A 19201-nucleotide genomic window follows, 5' to 3' on the forward strand; every position below is an offset into this window, starting at 1 on the left:
GTTGAACATTTTTCCATATGTTTGTTGATTGTTTGTAGGTCTTCTTCTGTGAAGTGTCTGTTCATTTCCTTAGACCATTTGTCGATTGGGTTATTTGTAGTCTTGGTGTTGAGTTTTTTGAGTTCTTTATAGATTCTGGAGATTAGTGCTCTATCTGAAGTATGATTAGCAAAGATTTTCTCCCACTCTGTAGGCTCTTTCTTCACATTGCTGATAGTTTCCTTTGCTGAGAGAAAGCTTTTTAGTTTGAATCTATCCCAGTTGTTGATTCTTGCTTTTATTTCTTGTGCTATGGGAGTCCTGTTGAGAAAGTCTGGTCCTAAGCCGACATGTTGAAGATCTGGACCTACTTTTTCTTCTATAAGATGCAGGGTCTCTGGTCTGATTCCGAGGTCCTTAATCCATTTTGAGTTTAGTTTTCTGCACGGTGAGAGATATGGGTTTATTTTCATTTTGTTGCATATGGATTTCCAATTTTCCCAGTACCATTTATTGAAGAGGCTATCTTTTCTCCATTGCATACTTTTGGCCCCTTTGTCTAGTATGAGGAAATTATATTTATTTGGGTTTGTGTCTGTGTCCTCTATTCTGTACCATTGATCTACCTGTCTATTTTGGTACCAATACCATGCCGTTTTTGTTACTGTTGCTTTGTAGTACAGTTGAAGTTCAGGTATTGCAATACCCCCTGCTTCATTTTTCCTGCGAAGGATTGCTTTAGCAATTCTGGGTTTCTTATTCTTCCAGATGAATTTCATAATTGCTTGTTCTACTTCTGTAAGGTACATCGTTGGGATTTTAATAGGAATTGCATTGAATCTGTATAGCACTTTTGGTAGTATGGCCATTTTGACAATATTAATTCTGCCTATCCAGGAACATGGGAGATTTTTCCATCTTCTAAGGTGTTCTTTAATTTCTTTCTTTAGTGTTCTGTAGTTCTCATTGTAGAGGTCTTTCACCTCTTTTGTGAGATTGATTCCCAAGTATTTTATTTTTTTCGAGGCTATTGTGAATGGAGTAGTTTTCCTAACTTCTCTTTCTGAAGATTCATCACTTAAGTATAAAAATGCATTGGATTTATGAGCATTGATCTTGTATCCTGCTACTTTACTGAATTCACTTATGAGTTCTAAGAGTTTTCTGGTGGAATTTCCTGGTTCCTCTAAGTATATAATCATATCATCAGCAAATAGGTATAGTTTGAGTTCTTCTTTTCCAATTTGTATCCCTTTAATTTCTTTGGTCTGTCTAATTGCTCTGGCTAGAGTTTCAAGGACGATATTGAATCTGCCTTGTTCCAGATTTTAGGGGGAATGCTTTCAGTTTTTCACCATTAAGAATAATATTAGCCATGGGCTTAGCATAGATGGCCTTTACAATGTTAAGGAACGTTCCCACTATCCCTATTTTTTCTAGTGTTTTGAGCATGAAGGGATGCTGTATTTTATCAAATGCTTTTTCTGTATCTATTGAAATAATCATGTGATTCTTGACTTTAAGTCTGTTGATATGGTGAATTACATTTATTGATTTCCTGATGTTGAACCAACCTTGCATCCCTGGGATGAAACCCACTTGATCATGATGCACTATATTTTTAATACATTTTTGTATGCGATTTGCTAAAATTTTGTTGAGAATTTTTGCGTCAATGTTCATTAAGGATATTGGTCTGATATTTTCTTTCCTCGATGTGTCTCTGTCTGGTTTAGGTATCAGGGTGATATTGGCTTCATAGAATGAGTTTGGGAGGGTTCCCTCCATCTTCTATTTCATGGAATACTTTGAAAAGTATTGGAATGAGCTCTTCTTTAAAGGTTTTGTAGAACTCGGCTGAGAAACCATCAGGTCCTGGACTTTTCTTTGTTGGTAGGCTTTTGATGACTTCTTCTATTTCATTACTTGAAATTGGTCTATTTAAATTCTGTATGTCCTCCTCGTTTAGTTTAGGCAATTCATAGGTCTCTAGAAACTTGTTGATATCTTCAAAATTTTCTATTTTATTGCAATATAGATTTTCAAAATAGCTTCTAATTATGTTTTGTATTTCAATCGTGTCTGTTGTGATATTTCCTTGTTCATTCCGAATTTTGGTAATTTGGGTTTTCTCTCGACTTCTCTTTGTTAGTGTGGCTAAAGGATTTATCAATTTTGTTTATTTTTTCGAAGAACCAACTATTTATTTTGTCAATTTTTTGTATTGTTTCTTTCGTTTCAATTTCGTTGATTTCAGCTCTGAGTTTAACTATTTCCTGTCTTCTACTACTTTTGGTGTTGGTCTGTTCTTCTTTTTCTAGGGCTTTGAGCTGTAGTGTTAGGTCATTTATTTTTTGAGTTTTACTTCTTTTATTAAATGCGCTCCATGAAATAAATCTTCCTCTAAGTACCGCTTTCATAGTGTCCCAGAGATTTTGATACGATGTTTCTTTGTTCTCGTTTACCTCTAAGAATTTTTTAATTTCCTTCCTAATATATATATTAGCATTTTTCAGTCTTCTTTGTTATTGTCCTACTGAGACTGTCTTGACATATTTTCCTAATTGCCACATATGTGTACATACTATATATGTGTGTGGGTGTTTTTGTTTTGTTTTGTTTTGTTTTTGTTTTGTGTCCTGCCACAACCATTTTCACCCCCTTGTGGGCAATATTGTCCTTGCTAAGAATGAATTTTGTAGATATTAACAAGATTAAAGCAGTACCATTTTGTCAGTGTGTTTAAGAATTTGCTGAAAGAAGTGGGAATCTATGCACAGAAGTTTATTGATTGAGGGAAGGACTTTAACTTGGAATTGGCAAATAAAACAAGAATAATATCTGATGGCTTAAAATAGTCTTCAGCTACTGGAAACAGGGGTGACCAAAAGAATGCTCATCAACCCAGAGCTGGAGAATCTCAGGTAAGAGTGTCAACTATGACTATAGGATTCATAGGAAAAAGGTTATAGGACTAGGAATTTCTTTAATTTACTTACTGTAAGTCATTTTGGTTTTTATTTTGTTCTCAATATGAAATCACTAGAGGTTTTAAATTATGAAACTGATATTTTTTCTTTAATTATTACATAACAAAGAGAAACCAAGTTTTTGACTTACAGTTTAGAAACTCAAGATAGTTAATAAGAGTAGCTACATTGGAGTTGAGACAGTATGTGTTAGCAAAACTTTGTGTATTTAAAAAATTCCAAAAAAGAAAAATATTAAAAATTCCATATTAGAAGCTGATCCAAAGAATAAATAGGCATCCCCTTCATTTGTTGGAAAAAGTGTGCTACTTCAGAGTTTTTTTTTTAATTTATTTTTATTGTAAACAAATGAGATACATGTTGTTTCTGTTTGTACATGGAGTAACAGCATACCATTTGTGTAATCGTACATTCACATAGGGTAATGATGTTTGAATCATTCTGTTATTTTTTCCTTCCCCCCATCCCTCCCATCCCTCTTTTCCCACTATGCAGTCCCTCCTTCCTCCATTCTTGCCCCCCTCCAACCCCCCATTGTGTCATTATCTGCTTATCAGTAAGATCATTTGTCTTTTGGATTTTTGAGATTGGCTTATCTCACTTAGCATGATATTCTCCAATTTCATCCATTTGTCTGCAAGTACCATAATTTTATCATTCTTTATGGCTCAGTAATATTCCATTGTATATATATACCACAGTTTCTTTATCCATTCATCAATTTAAGGACATCTAGGTTGGTTCCACAGTCTGGCTATTGTGAATTTAGCAGCTATGAATATTGGTATGGCTGTATCTCTGTAGTATGCTGATTTTACGTCCTTTGGGTATAGGCTGAGGAGTGGGATAGCTGGGTCAAATGGTGGGTTTATTCCAAGTTTTCTATGGAACCTCCACACTAATTTGCATCCCCACCAGCAATGTATGAGTGTACCTTTTACCCCACATACTGTCCAACACCAATTTTTGCTTGTATTCTTGAGTATTCGCCATTCTAGTTGGGGTGAGATGGAATCTTAGTGTAGTTTTGATTTGCATTTCTCTTATTACTAAAGATGGTGAACATTTTTTCAAATGTTTGTTGATTGCTTGTAGATCTTCTTCTGTGAAGTGTCTGCTCATATCCTTAGCCCACTTGTTGATGGGGTTACTTGTATTCTTCGGGTAGCGTTTTTTGAGTTCTTTATACATTCTTGAAATTCATGCTCTATCTGAAGTATGAGTGGCAAAGATATTCTCCCACTCTGTAGGCTCTCTCTTCGCATTGCTGATACTTTCCGTTGATGAGAGAAAGCTATTTAGTTTTAATCTATCCCGGTTACTTCAGAGTTTTTAATGTAGTGAATGCAGTTGGTAATCTCAACTGGAATATTAAGAAAAAGCTTTTAAAATGCTCATTAGGCATTTTTTAAATACATTTTTATATTTGCTTTACTTTTTTCATTTTTGTTAATTGGAGATTGAATCCAGGGTGTTGAACTATATTCAAGTCCTTTTGTTTTTTTATTTTGATATAGGACCTTGTTATGTTTCAGAGACTGGTCTTAAACTTGGGGTACCCTGCCTCAGTTTCCCAAGTCCCTGGGATTACAGGCATGTGCTACTACACTCAGTGTCCTTTTTTATTTTAATTTGATACAGGGTCTTGCTAAATTGCCATTACTGTCATCAAACTTGAGAATCTCTTGTCTCAGTCTCCCAATTTGCCACAATTGCAGGTCCACACCACCATGTCATATATATTTTCTTTTTCTGTGAGATTTTTTAAAGCTATAATGTACTTATCTAGCTTTATGGACTTATGAGGTATATACTCCCTTTTGGGGTATATAAGCATTACCTGATTGATTTGGCATTCATACAGCAAATTCAAATTCCTAAATTCTAGATGCTCTATGAAATTCTAGGATACTGCACTTAGCAAAGTTGAATTTCTATTTCCTTTTAATTAATTAAGGATTTTGGGGGCATAGTTGATGTTTTTGATGCTGGGTTCACAACTTGAATAAGTCTCTGTACCAACCCTCAAGGAGTTCATCAGCATCTAGCAGAGTAACATTCATTTATTTAAATCTCTTGTACCCTGAGGTTTGATGTGATAAATGATGCCACACTGCAAAGCCAGTTCAGTGAATTATTATTGGACCTGTGATATGTCAGGTACACTCCTACATTGTATAGCTGGAAAGATGAATAAAGCAAGATCCCTGATCTTTGGTAGTTTACTACCTACACTTCTAGATTGATGTGAGCAGGTAATTACAACATGATACAGTATCGTACTACGAGACTCCCACACCTGCTCTTTTGGAATGTTGGAGAAAAGTTTTATCACAGCTTTAGAGGGTGAAAAGAAGTCTTTAGGTGGTAACATCTGAACCAAATCTTGAAGCATAGCTGGGAAATAGCAGAAGGCGGAGAGGAGGGTAGAACCAGCAGCTCACAGAAAAACTGCAGAAAATTTCTTAACATCTTGAGGAGGATCCAAGATGGCAGAGTAGAGGGAGGATGCATTCCTTGTCGCTCCATAACACTGGTTTCAAGCAGAGGATATCTGTTTCTCAGTGAGGCAGTTTTTGCTGCTTATTGATCCCCTGGTGTTCACCCATTTGTCTGCTGTGATGACCTGCAGTCTTCCAGCGTATCGATGTCTTTTTTGAGAGCAGATTGCTCACTGTCAGGCATCTATCATCCGCCATTTGCCTGCTTCTCACCTGTCCATCACCTGCCTTACTCCTATCCACCACCCAATGCTCGAGGTTCATCATCTGATCGTCCGACAATGGTCAGCAAACTGATTACCAACAACCAGTGGAGCATCAGCTTCCTGCTGCTGCCTGGAAGTTTACTGTTACAGTGCCTGCAGGTTTGACTACATGTGGCTGCCACCATTTTGAGACAATAGCTGGGCCCTGTAGGATCCTTGGCAGGACTGACTCAGTCCTGTCTCCAGGATCCCTCAGCCCGACCAATCACTCCCTGCCTCTGGGACCCTCACATCGACTGACTGCTTCCTGCTGTCAGGACCCCCAGACCAACTGACTGGGCCCTATCACCGGGACCCCAGACTGACTGATTGCACCCAGCCTCCAGGATCCCACAACCACACCAAACACACCAGAACACCAGGAACCCTGCTGGAATATTAAGAAAAAGCTTTTTGTTTAATGGAGATATCCCGTCTCCAGGACCTCCAACTGACAACATCCACCCCAAGCTGCAGCTCCCTATTTGCCAACACATTTCGAAGCCAGAGCGGCCATCTTGGATAATCCTGGAAGACATAGCTATGATCTTTGGGTGGGGCAAATCCCATCCTGTGATGCCTGCTGGAGGCTTGAATCTCATTGTCAGGTACCTCTCATGCATCAGGCTACTGAACACTGGGAAGTTTCATTACTATATGACTGTTATACAGTAGATTTCCTTTTTTCTCCTTTTTAAAAAATTTAAATTTTTATTTCTTTACTTTTCTTGCTCTCTTTTCCTTTTGTTTACCTGTTCTCTCAGAGTCTCTTTATCCCTTTTTTGCATGCTAACATCTGATTTCTTTTGATTACACTCTCGCACTTTCTATTTTCTATTTAAGTTTTTATTTCTTTACTTTTCTTGCTCTCTTTTCCTTTTGTTTACCTGTTCTCTCAGAGTCTCTTTATCCCTTTTTTGCATGCTAACATCTGATTTCTTTTGATTACACTCTCGCACTTTCTATTTTCTAGAACTTCTATATATTCTTTTCTTATCGCATTAACAGCCACATTCTACATCCCTCTGCATCCTCTTTGTCCTCCATTAGAAACTGCAGACCTTATTGTAAACTGGTTGTTTTACCGAAGATAATATTTAAACTCATTTTGTTTATTATGACAAATTTGTTATTGTCCCCATAGGGGCTATTAGGTCTAGGATTGCATGGTGTCTGATTTTGGCACTGCTAATATTGATCTCCACTTAAAGAAAGGGTTTTGCAAACCTATAGGGCCACTATAAGCATATAGGGGGAAATCTGCAATACCCCAGATCTGCACTGTTAGAGGGGAAGATACATGAACAACATGAAAAAACAAAGGAAGAAAATGATCCAAACAAATCTAGATTCTATAGTAATAGAATCCAATGACAGTATTTTTGAAGAAATTTCAGAAAAGGACCTCAGATTATACATGATTAAGATGATTAATGAAGAAAAGGATGAGATAAGAGAGCAAATGCAGGCAATGAATGATAATACCAATAAGCTGAAAGAGCACCTGCAGGAAGCAAAAGATCATTTCAACAAAGAGATAGAGATTCTCAAAAAAAAAATCAAATGAAAATCCTTGAAATGAAGGAGACAAAAAAATGAATAAAAAACTCAATGGAAAGCATCACCAACAGACTAGACCACTTGGAAGACAGAAATTCAGACAATGAAGACAAAATATTTAATCTTGAAAATAAAGTTGCCCAAACAGAGAACATGGTAAGAAATCATGAAGAGAATCTTCAAGAACTAGGGGACATCATGAAAAGACCAAATTTAAGAATTTTTGAGATTGAGGAAGGCACAGAGATACAAACCAAAGGAATAAAAAACCTATTCAAGGAAATAATATCAGAAAATTTCCAAACATGAAGAATGAAATGGAAAATGAAATACAAGAGGCTTACAGAACACCAAATGCACAGAATCACAACAGATCCACACCAAGGCACATGATAATGAAAATGCCTAACATTCAAAATAAAGATAAAATTTTGAAGGTCACAAGAGAAAAGCATCAGATTACATATAAGGGGAGATCAATACGGATAACAGTCAACTTCTCAACCCAGACTCTAAAAGCTAGAAGGGCCTGTACCAACATATTTCAAGCTCTGAAAGAACATGCTTGCCAACCAAGAATCCTAAACCAAGCAAAACTAACCTTCAGATTTGAAGATGAAATAAAATCCTTCCATGATAAACAAAAGTTAAAAGAATTTACAAATAGAAAGCCTGCACTACAGAATGTTCTCAACAAAATATTCCATGAGGAGGAAATGAAAAACAACAATGTAGATCAGCAAAGGGTGGAACTACCTTAGAGAAAAACCACTCAAAGGAGAAACCTAGCCAACTTAAAAACCAAAAATAAGCCAAATAAATGGGAATACAAATCATTTCTCAATAATAACCCTGAACATTAATGGCCTAAACTCATCAATCAAAAGACATAGACTGGCAGAATGGATTAAAAAGAAAGACCCAACAATATGCTGCCTGCAAGAGACTCATCATAGAAAAAAGCATCCACAGACTAAAGGTGAAAGAATGGGAAAAACCTACCATGCACATGGACTAAGTAAAAAAGCGGGTTTTCCATTCTTACATCAGACAAAGTGGACTTGAAGCCAAAGTTAGTCAGAAGGGATAAATAAGGACGTTTCATACTGCTTAAGGGGACCATAAATCAGGAAGACATAATGATAGTAAATATTTATACCCCAAACAATGGTGCATCCCTGTACATCAAACGATCCTTCTCAATTTCAAGAATCACATAGACCACAACACAATAATTCTGGGTGACATTAACACACCGCTCTCACCACTAGATAGATCTTCCAAACAAAAACCAACCAAAGAAACCATAGAACTCAATAGCACAATCAATAACTTAGACTTAATAGACATATATAGAATATTCCATCCATTAACAAGTAGATACACTTTCTTCTCAGCAGCACATAGAACCTTCCTGAAAATAGACCATGTGTTATGCCACAAAGCAGCCCTTAGGAAATGAAAAAGAAAGAGATACTGCCTAGTGTTCTGTCAGATCATAATGGACTGAGAGTAAAAATCAATGACAAAATAAAAAGGGAAATTACTCCAACACTTGGAGACTAAATAATATGCTATTGAATGAAACATGGATATCAAACAGCATCAGAGAGGAGATAAAGAAATTCTTAGAGGTCAATGAGAATGATGATATAACATATCAAAATCTCTGGGACACTAGGAATGCGGTACTAAGAGGAAAACTCATTGCATGGAGTACATTCCAGAAAAGAATGAAAAGTCAACAACTAAACGACCTAACATTATAGCTCAAAGTCCTAGAAAAAGAAGAACAGAATACCAGCAAATGTAGTAGAAGACAGGAAATAATTAAAATCAGAGCTGAAATCAATGAAATTGAAACAAAAGAAACTATTCAAAAAATTGACAGAACAAAAAGTTGGTTCATTGAGAAAGTAAACAAAATAGACAAACCCTTAGCCACACTAACAAAGAGAAGGAGAGAGAAGACTCAAATTACTAAAATGCATGATGCAAAAGGAAATATCCTGACAGACACCACTGAGATACAGAACATAACGAGAAGCTACTTTGAATATCTGTATTCCAACAAAATAGAAACTACCGAAGACATTGACAAATTTCTAGAGACATATGCTCCTCCCAAACTGAACTAGGAGGACATACACGATTTAAACAGATCAATATCAAGCAATGAAATAGAAGAAGCCATTAAAAACCTACCATCCAAGAAAAGCCCAGGACCAGATGGATTCTCAGCTGAGTTCTACAAGACCTTCAAAGAAGAACTCATTCTAATACTTCTCAAAGTATTTCAGGAAATAGGAAAGGAGGGTACCCTACTGAACTCATTCTATGAATCTCATATCACCCTCATACCCAAACCAGGAAAAGACACATCAAGGAAAGAAAATTTTAGACCAATATCCTTGATGAATATAGACACAAAGATCCTTAACAAAATATTGGCAAACCGTATCCAAAAACATATTAAGAAAATTGTGCACCATGATTGGGGTTCATTCCTGGAATGCAATGATGGTTCAACATTCATAAATCAATAAACATAATCCATTATGTCAATAGACTTAAGGATAAGGATCATATGGTTATTTCAATTGACACAGAAAAAGCGTTCGATGAAATACAACACCCCTTCATGCTCAAAACACTAGGAAAAATAGGGATAGTAGGAACATACGTGAACATTGTAAAGGCTATTTATGCTAATTCCATGGCCAACATCATTCTAAATGGAGAAAAACTGAAACCATTCCCTTTAAAAATGGGAACAAGACAGGGATGTCCTCTTTCACCACTTCTATTCAACATGTTCCTTGAAACTCTAGCCAGAGCAATTAGGCAGACTAAAGAAATTAAAGGGATACGAATAGGAAAAGAAAAACTTAAGCTGTCACTATTTGCAGATGACATGATTCTATATTTAGAGGATCCAAAAACCTCCTCCAGAAAACTTCTAGACCTCATCAATGAATGCAGCAAAAAGCAGGCTATAAAATCAACATGCATAAATATAAAACATTTTTACATGCAAGTGATGAAACAGGTGAAAAGGAAATGAGAAAACAACTCAATTTGCAATAGCCTCAAAAAAAAATATTGAGAATTAATCTAAACAAAGAGGTAAAAGATCTCTACAATGAAAACTACATAACATTGAAGAAAGAAATTAAGGAAGACCTTAGAAGATGGAAAGATCTCCCATGTTCTTGGATAGGCAGAATTAATATTGTCAAAATGGCCATACTACCAAAAGTGCTATACAGATTCAGTGCAATTACAAATAAAATCCCAATGATGTACCTGACAGAAATAGAGCAAGCAATCATGAAATTCATCTGGAAGAATAAGAAACCCAGAATAGCTAAAGCCAACCTTAGGAGGAAGAATGAAACAGGGGGTATCACAATACCACAACTTCAACTATACTACAAAGGAATAGTAACAAAAACAGCATGGTATTGGCACCAAAATAGACAGGTAGATCAATGGTACAGAATAGAGGACACGGACACAAACCCAAATATTTTTCAATTTTCTAATACCAGACAAAGGTGCCAAAAATATACAAAGGAGAAAAGATAGCCTCTTCAACAAATGGTGCTGGGAAAACTGGAAATTCATATGCAACAGAATGAAACTAAACCCCTATCTCTCACCCTGCACAAAACTCAACTCACAATGGATCAAGAACCTTGAAATGAGATCAGAGACTCTGCATCTTATAGAAGAAAAAGTAGGTCCAAATCTTCACCTTGTTGGCTTAGGATCAGACTTCCTTAACAGGACTCCCATAGCACAAGAAATAAAAGCAAGAATCAATAACTGGGATAGATTCAAACTAAATAGCTTTCTCTCAGCAACGGAAACTATCAGCAATGCGAAGAGAGAGCCTACTAGGTTCAATCCTCATTACCATATTAAAATAAATTAATACAGATTAAAAAGAAAAAGAAAAAAAATGGCCCATTCTTAGGTTGTGCTTTATACAAGGATGGTTGCATGCTTTATTCTCTACCATAGGACCTAACATTTTATTGGTGGTCATAATTGATTGGATCAGGTTAAGTCTTTGTTACAGAGTCAGCCATTTTGTAGTACTGCCAATGACCTAGGTGATTTGATGATTTCAAAATGGGAGACTGGTGATCATATCTCAGAAAATTGATGTAAGGATCCAAGAGAGTCAGTCAGTAATTACTAGGAAGAGTGGAGTAGAAGCTAAGAAAGACTCAGGTATTAAGTGGCAGCGTCACAAGGTGGAGGAATTGAGACAGATGTGATGGGGTACTTCCTACTGCTGAGGGTTGATGAGGCAATTCAGTTTTTAGGGTTGTTCTAGATCTCCAGCCTCTGATGCCTAAATGCAGCTTTCCTGGGTGGTAATGGAGAGTCATCTGCTGAGATTTCACTTGCATTTTTATCTCTTTCTGTATTATGTGTTTCTTTCCCTGTCCCTTTCCTGAACAAGGGCCTGTTCCTTGTGACTAATAAGGTCCATTCTCCTCTAGGACCTTCTAATTTCTGTATCTGTACTACTAACTCATCTCTCACACATGCTTCATTTTTATCACCAGTCATTTTCTGAGTATTTTCACTGAAATGACTTACTCTCATCTCTCCTTTAAAATATTCTAAAGAGAACTAATGATCTTTATTTTCATTATTGTTCTGGTGCTGGGGTTCTAACCCAGAATCTTGTGTGTGCTAATAAGCAATATCACCAACCTCAGACCTAATGATTTTTAACCTAAATTTTATACACATTCCCTACTTTAGTTTTGTTTGTTTTCGTTCTTGATTTTTTTTTAAACTGGGCATTGAACTCAGGGGCACTTAACCACTGTATTTTATTTAGAAACATGGCCTTGCTGAGTTCTTATGGCCTCACTAAGTTGCTGAGGCTGGTTTTGAACTTCCAATACTCCTGCCTTACCTCCCAAGTCACTGGGATTGCAGGCATGTACCACTGTTCCTGGCCCCTACTTTAGTTATTAATATCACCATCCTCTCTTTTATTAAAATTAAAATTTTTAATATTATTTTTCACTCTCCATTTTCTTTGACCCTTTTTTCAAGAAATGTTTAAAGAGGTTGAATAAAATTTGTCTATAAAATACCTAGTTCTGACATTATTCTCTTTTTAGGCACCTCATAATATCTTGTTTAGTGGTTGGCATATAGTGATTGGTTATTAAGAGTATTTGAATAGAATTATAATGAGAATGAAATATATGATAGAAAACAAACCAAGTTGAAACTGATTTTGTACTTCATTATTTTCCTAGTTCTTATTTTGATGAAAAATTCTTGGTCAGACAACAGTTGAATTCTTTTGATGAGTTTATTCAGATGTCTCTTCAAAGAATCATGGAAGATGCTCCACCTATTGACCTACAAGTTGAAGCTCAACATGCTAGTGGAGAAGTCGAAGAACTGGTAAGATAGTTATTCTAATAACTTAGATAGAACATGGATAGAAGATAGTTTAAAATTTCAAACATGCTTTCATTTGGCTTAAAGTCAGTAAGAGTTTTTAGCAGTGTACTTACACCATCTTTAATCAATTTCTGAATTAATCTTACTAGAGATATGTTTTTGTAAGTCAAAACCCTAATCCTTATGAAGATGGGGGGGTATTTAATATTTGGGAAGAAGGAACTCAAAGATGAACAACTAAGAGAAGTAAGCCAGAAGTAATTACTTTACATAATTTTACTTTTTGCCTCTTTTCTCCCCTTCCAGTTCTGGAGATTGAACCCAGGACCTTGTAAATGCTACAAAGGCACTCGACACCTGAGCTATGTGCCAACCACTTTTTATTTTATATTGAGAGACTCTTTCTCATTAAAAAGTTGTACTAAACCTGAAAACCATCCTGCCTTAGACTTCCAAGTAGCTAGGATTACAGGCAGTGCCATCATGCCTGGATAAGAAAAAGTGTTAGGAAGACTTTTTCTCCTGATTTTTGTTTATTACATGGGATGCATTATCATAACAATATGAGACTGAAAAAAAAAGAAAAATCACAAGCTGATTTTGGGGGTGCCTTTCTGTAATCCTAGCTACTTCAGAGGCTGAGGCTGGAGGACCTCCAGTTTGAGCCCAGTCTGGGTAAGAAGAAGAGACCATTCTCAAAGTACAAACAAAAGACAAAAAGGAAAATCATCAAAACTTATTAGCCCTTTTTATTTTTTTAGTTCTTTAAAGTTTTATTCACATATGTGCATTTTAAGCATTGTTAAAATTATAACTTAAAATTATAAGTGTTAAACATATGATTTTAGTTTTATATAATGATTGTAAAGTCCAAAATGATGTGTTGACTGTCCCCAGTTTTAGAAATATAGAGGGTAGATGTGGGATAATGTTGGACTTTGATTAACAGGGAAGACTGTAAAGCAAAATGAGGTAGAGTTAGTGGGAAAAGTGGTTATCTCTAGCCATTTCAGTCTTATTTCTCCATAGCTTATATTAAGAGGACTGGTTTGTTCTAATTCTAATTGGACAGGCTACACAGAATTTTGCTCTCAACTTCAAAAGTAATTGAATTTTCAGAGGCTGTGATGGAAAAAGGAACATAAGATTTCTTTTTTTCTCATTTTTCTCTTCATGGTTTATGCATAAGTAGAGATATAATAGTATAACAGCATATTCAAAGTAATAGTAGAAGTGATCTGTAAAGTTAAGTTATCAAAGCTTAATAGAAAAGTGGAGCAGAGGAGAAAGAGGCTTAGGCAATTCCACAAGAAAGTATTTGATGTATTTGGTTTGAGAATGGGATGGGAATCACAGCAATCAACCTCTGAATTTTAGTTTATCTTCTCCCCACCTACTACCCCATAATACAAGGTATTTAACCCAGGGCCTCACATGTGGTGAGGCAAGTGCTCTACCACTGAGCTATATTCCCAGCCCTTTTTATTTCATTTTGAAATAGGGCCTTAATGAGTTGCCCAGGCAGATTTTGCCTCAGCCACTCAAGTAGCTGGGATCACAGTTGTGTGTCCCTGCACCCACCTCAGTTTCTGTTTTTGGTCTTACTGGATGACAAGATGGAGCCAGACTATCAGAGATTTTGGTTGATGTAAGGAATTGTTGGAAAATTACCAGAGAATATGCATAAACATTATTTAAGAAAGGTCACTTTGGAAATAGTATTTGCTTAAAGGGAAAGAGGCTGGAAGTAGTTGAAAATCTTAGAATAGTCTAAGACAGTTTCCTAAACTAGAGTGATGATGGAAATAAGGAATGGAGGATTCCTTCCCTTTGGTTCAATTCTCCTACAAATTCTCTTTTCCCTTTACCTAATCCAGTTTGGGAGCCTTGTATATCAATAATTTTCCCTTAGGAAAGGGTCTGCTTAGTCCTATCTTGTATGAGATTTGGTGTAGGGAGAAATTCTGTATCTGTTTCTCTCTGAAGAGTTATATTCATGGATCTTATTTAATTAGGCAGCAGATGTTTAATTGACAACTTTTTGTTTGTTTGTATTTTTTTGTGGGCTGAGCTATAGTCAGCCAGGATTGGAAGTTCTTAGTACTTTATACAGAATGAGAATGATTAGGATTTCTCTTTTGGTGGCTGTGTGTGTGTTTGGTTGGGATTTTAACCCAAGGATGCTTTACCACGGAGCTGTATCCCAAGCCTTTTAAAAATTTTTGTACAATTTTGAGACAGGGTTTCACTAAGTTTTTTAGGAGTTTGCTAAGTTGCTGAGGCTGTCCTTGAACTTTCCATCCTCTTGTCTCAACCTCCTGAGTCACTCGGGCTATAGGCATGTGGCACTGTGCCTGCCTTTTTAATTTTTATTTATTGGTTGTTTAATGGAAGAGTTAGGTTTATTTTTTCTAATATTCTATTGATTAGATTTGAGAAGTTCTAAATGTCAATTTATTTTTGTTCTCTGGTCATTTTGTACTTTTGGCCTTAACCAGAGACAGGGGTATGAAATTGTATAGATCATTAATAAAATTTGTTTTCAGTGATATAAACCAGTATGCAGTTTTTATGTACCTGTGGCATATTGTCATCTTATTTCTGCCTCAAGAAAGCAATTAGGTGTAAAACTATACATATATGTAGTATGTATGTTGACTTTGAAGAGTCCTTATATCAATAAAACAGATTAATTTTGCCAGTTTGAAGAGCTAATTTTACTTAAAATATTAATGTCAGTTATTAATGTCAGAGTCAATGAAGTGTTTATGGGAAAATTTATTTACCCTTTTCCTGTTTCTTGTTTAATTTTAGCCAATGTATTCGTTGAAATTTGAACAAATTTACCTCTCCAAACCTACCCATTGTGAAAGAGATGGTTCCCCTTCACCAATCATGCCAAATGAAGCCAGATTAAGAAATATCACATAAGAAATATATATTTTTTGTCATCAGCTGACACTGAAATAGAATTAAAAATATATATATATTAGCCAGGTAAAGATTTATGTTTTAGCAAATACCCTGCTATTGCTCAACTGTGACCTACTTCTATTTTCAAAGGTATTCTGTTCCTCTTTATGTTTACATAACAAAAACAATCATTAGAGAAGGTGAAGAACAACTTAAGACTCAAAATCAGAAAACTTTTATAGAAAAAATTCCAATTATGTTGGGTTCAACTTACTGCCTGTTGAATGACAGGTCATGATCTTTGTGAGTTAAATGAATGTCCCTTGGATTCTGGTGACTATTTTATTATTGATGGATTTGAAAAGGCATAATAACATTATTTTAAAGCATTACAAAATGATAGCTAAAATTTAAATTAGTAAATTTGAAATAAAAAAATAGACTTTCATACAGGTTATCCAGAAAGTGGATTTAAAATGCTTTATAGGGTGACAGCTAAACTTAAGCTTTATTTAGATGAATTAATATAAATTAGCATTTCATCATTTGTTAGAGTTCTATATTTTTACAAAGAATTTAATGCAAAATGGAGTTTGCAAAGTTCAAGAATTACTGTTTCTCTATGAATCTTTATGATCAAGTTAAATTAAGGTGCACATTTCACTCTTTGTACTTCAATGACCTTTTGGTTTTATGGCTATAACTTTCTTATTGCCCATATAGGTTCTGATTGCTCAAGAGAAAATGGCAACAAACACAGTCTATGTGTTTGCCAAAAAGGATTCTAAATATGCCTACACAGGAGAGTGTAGGTCATGTCTGGAGAATTCTTACCCACCTACCAGTACTATATGGGTTAGTATGCTGGCAAGAGGAGGGCAGGTATGGTCTGGGATATGATATATTGTTTTTTTTTTCCTTCCTTTGTGTCTTGTCTTGCATTCTTAGTCAAAAAAATGTTCTCTGGAGCATGTAATTTGTATTATGTGTTAGGTATTATTATTATTACCATGTAGCAGATTACTCCAACAGCAAAATTTATCATCTTGTAATTTCTGTTTGTCAGGAATCTGAGTGCAGCTTGACTGTGTCCTGAGTGTCTCTCATAAAGTGATAGTCAAGGTGTTTGCCTAGGCTGCAGTCATCCCAAGCGTATTCACATGGTTGTTGGCAGGATTCAGTTCTTTTTTGGTCATTGGACAGTTTCAGGTCTTAACTGACTGTTGGTTGAAAGCCTCTCATTTCTTGCCATGTGGTCCTCTCCATTCAGTAGCTGACCCAGAGAGCAAGCACAAAGAGCCATAGAGCCAGGCACAGTGGCACATGTGTATAATTCCAGCAACCTGGGAGGCTGAGGCAGGATGATCATAAGTGTGAGGTCAGCCTGAGAAACTTAGCAAGACCTTATATCAAAAAACTAAAGGGGAGAGGTTGGTGCTAAGGATGTGTTAGAATGCCCACAAAGGCCCGCATAATTCCTATAATGGGGAGTGGGAACTGGCAGAAGAGCTAGAGAGTATAAGCAAGCTGGAACCACTCTTTTATAGCTTACTCAGGGATTCTATCATAAGTTTTCATTTTTCTGTGTGGTACTTGGGAATGGACCCAGGAGTGACCTACTACTAACTACATCCCCAGTTCTTTGGAAGAAATTGAAAAAGAGAAGCTTCTATGTAAGAGGCTGTTTGTTAGTTTTGAAGCCGTATTCAAACAAGAAGATACCTCACTATTTTAGTCAACTTTTTTGCTGCTGTGACTAAAGGACTGACCAGCACAATTGTAGGGTAGGAAAAGGATGAGGGCTTACAATTTCAAAGTTCTTAGTCTATAAAATGCTGGCTCCATTCCTTGGGGCTTGAAGTGAGGCAGAATATTATGGTAGAAGAGTGGGACTGAGGGAAACAGCCTGCATGGTGGTCAGAAAGCAGAGACTCCACTTGCCAGATACCTAAAACCACGCCCCCAATTTCTGCCTCGTCCTCCAACCATACCCTGCCATTTCAGTTACCACTCAGTTAATACCTATCTGGATTAATTCATTGATTAGGTTAAGGATATAACCCAATCATTTCTTCTCCATACCTTGAATTATCTCACACATGAACTTTTGGGGAACATCACATCTAAACCATAGCACTCACAGATTGGCTCTGTTTTACTATTTAGTTTTTATTCTGTACTTAGCTTTTTCTATAGTTGTCTATTCATGTCCTTGCTCTTTTACTCTCATCTATTTTTTTCTTCCCAAAACCCCCCAACCCCCAGGGGAGAGGAGATAGAAAGGTATCAATTGTATTTGTATTCTTTGGCAGCCAAAAGTCATTTCCAAGTGTGATATTTGGTTAATTCTTAGAGGATCTTGACAGGCACATGGATGAGAATGGAAGTTCTATATGGTTTAAAAGACCAGGTTGTCTGTAAAATTAGTTAACTTATTTAAACAATTTTGAAAAGCAGTCATAAAAGGTTCCTCAGTGTATGGGGAGACACGATGTTTTGAAATATATGAACTTAAAAGGTTTGCTTGCTGTCTCCCATTTTTTGGGTTTTTTTTTTTTTAAAAATTGTTTGGTGGTATTGGGGATTGAACGTAGAGGTACTTTACCACTGAGTTATACCCCTATACCTTTTTATTTTTTATTTTGAGACAGAGTTTTGATAAGTTGTGTAGACTTGTTTGGACTTTGCCAAGACTGACCTCCAATTTATAAACCTCCTGATTCATCCATCTGAGTAGTTAGAATTTAAATGGTTTTCTTGGTGCTTTTATATTTCTCTGAGCTCTTGTATATTTGTGTTCTAATAGTATTTTATTTTTCTAGGGTGCAAAAAAAAGTACTATTTGTCAGCATATTGTGGCATCTCTACCATATATCAAACAAGAAATTCCCATCAATATTGTGTTCAGAGATTTAGGTTTTGTGTCTGATAGAGGTATCCTAGAACATATTATTTATGATTTTGAAGATCCAGAGATGATGGAAATGGTAATGTGAAAACAAAATGTATTCATAGTGTCTGATAAGAAATTTAAATGTACTAATTGTTGCTAACCTAAAACATAGAAAAAACTGGGTATAACAGTTCATACCTGCAATCCCAGCAGCTCCAGAGACTGAGGCAGGAGAATTGCAAGTTCAAAGCCAGTCTCAGCAACTCAGTGAGGACCTAAACAACTCAGCAAGATCCTGTCTTTAAATAAAGTATAAAAAAAAAAGACTGAGAGTGTGACTCAGTTGTTAAGTGCTCCTGGGTTCAATCCCTGGTACCAAAACAAACCAACCCTTAAACAGCAGAAATCTGTGCTGAAGAGCAATTTGATTGTCACAAATTTCATGTGTAATGAAAGTCGTCCCTGTCTAGGCCTCTCTGCTGACAGTTCCATATAAAATAGACATGAAAAGTAGAGACACCCAAAAGTTCAAAGGCAGCCCCATGAAGAAAGCAGTAAGAAAAATTATAAAAGTACACTAGTCTAGTGTAATTTAGTAAAAAGGAAAAATGAGTAGTTGATACCTTTTTTTCTTTTTATTTTGAGGAAAAGTAAAACATTTTGTTTTGTAGGAATTTC

General features: G+C 36.0%; 1 pseudogene; it reads left to right on the forward strand.

Moving 5' to 3' along the window:
• LOC124975210 (DNA-directed RNA polymerase II subunit RPB2-like) overlaps positions 1-19201 on the forward strand; it is a 78254-nt pseudogene that overhangs the window by 18033 nt on the left and 41020 nt on the right.

This window comes from Sciurus carolinensis, unplaced genomic scaffold, assembly GCF_902686445.1.
Source record: "Sciurus carolinensis unplaced genomic scaffold, mSciCar1.2, whole genome shotgun sequence".
Lineage (NCBI taxonomy): Eukaryota > Metazoa > Chordata > Mammalia > Rodentia > Sciuridae > Sciurus > Sciurus carolinensis.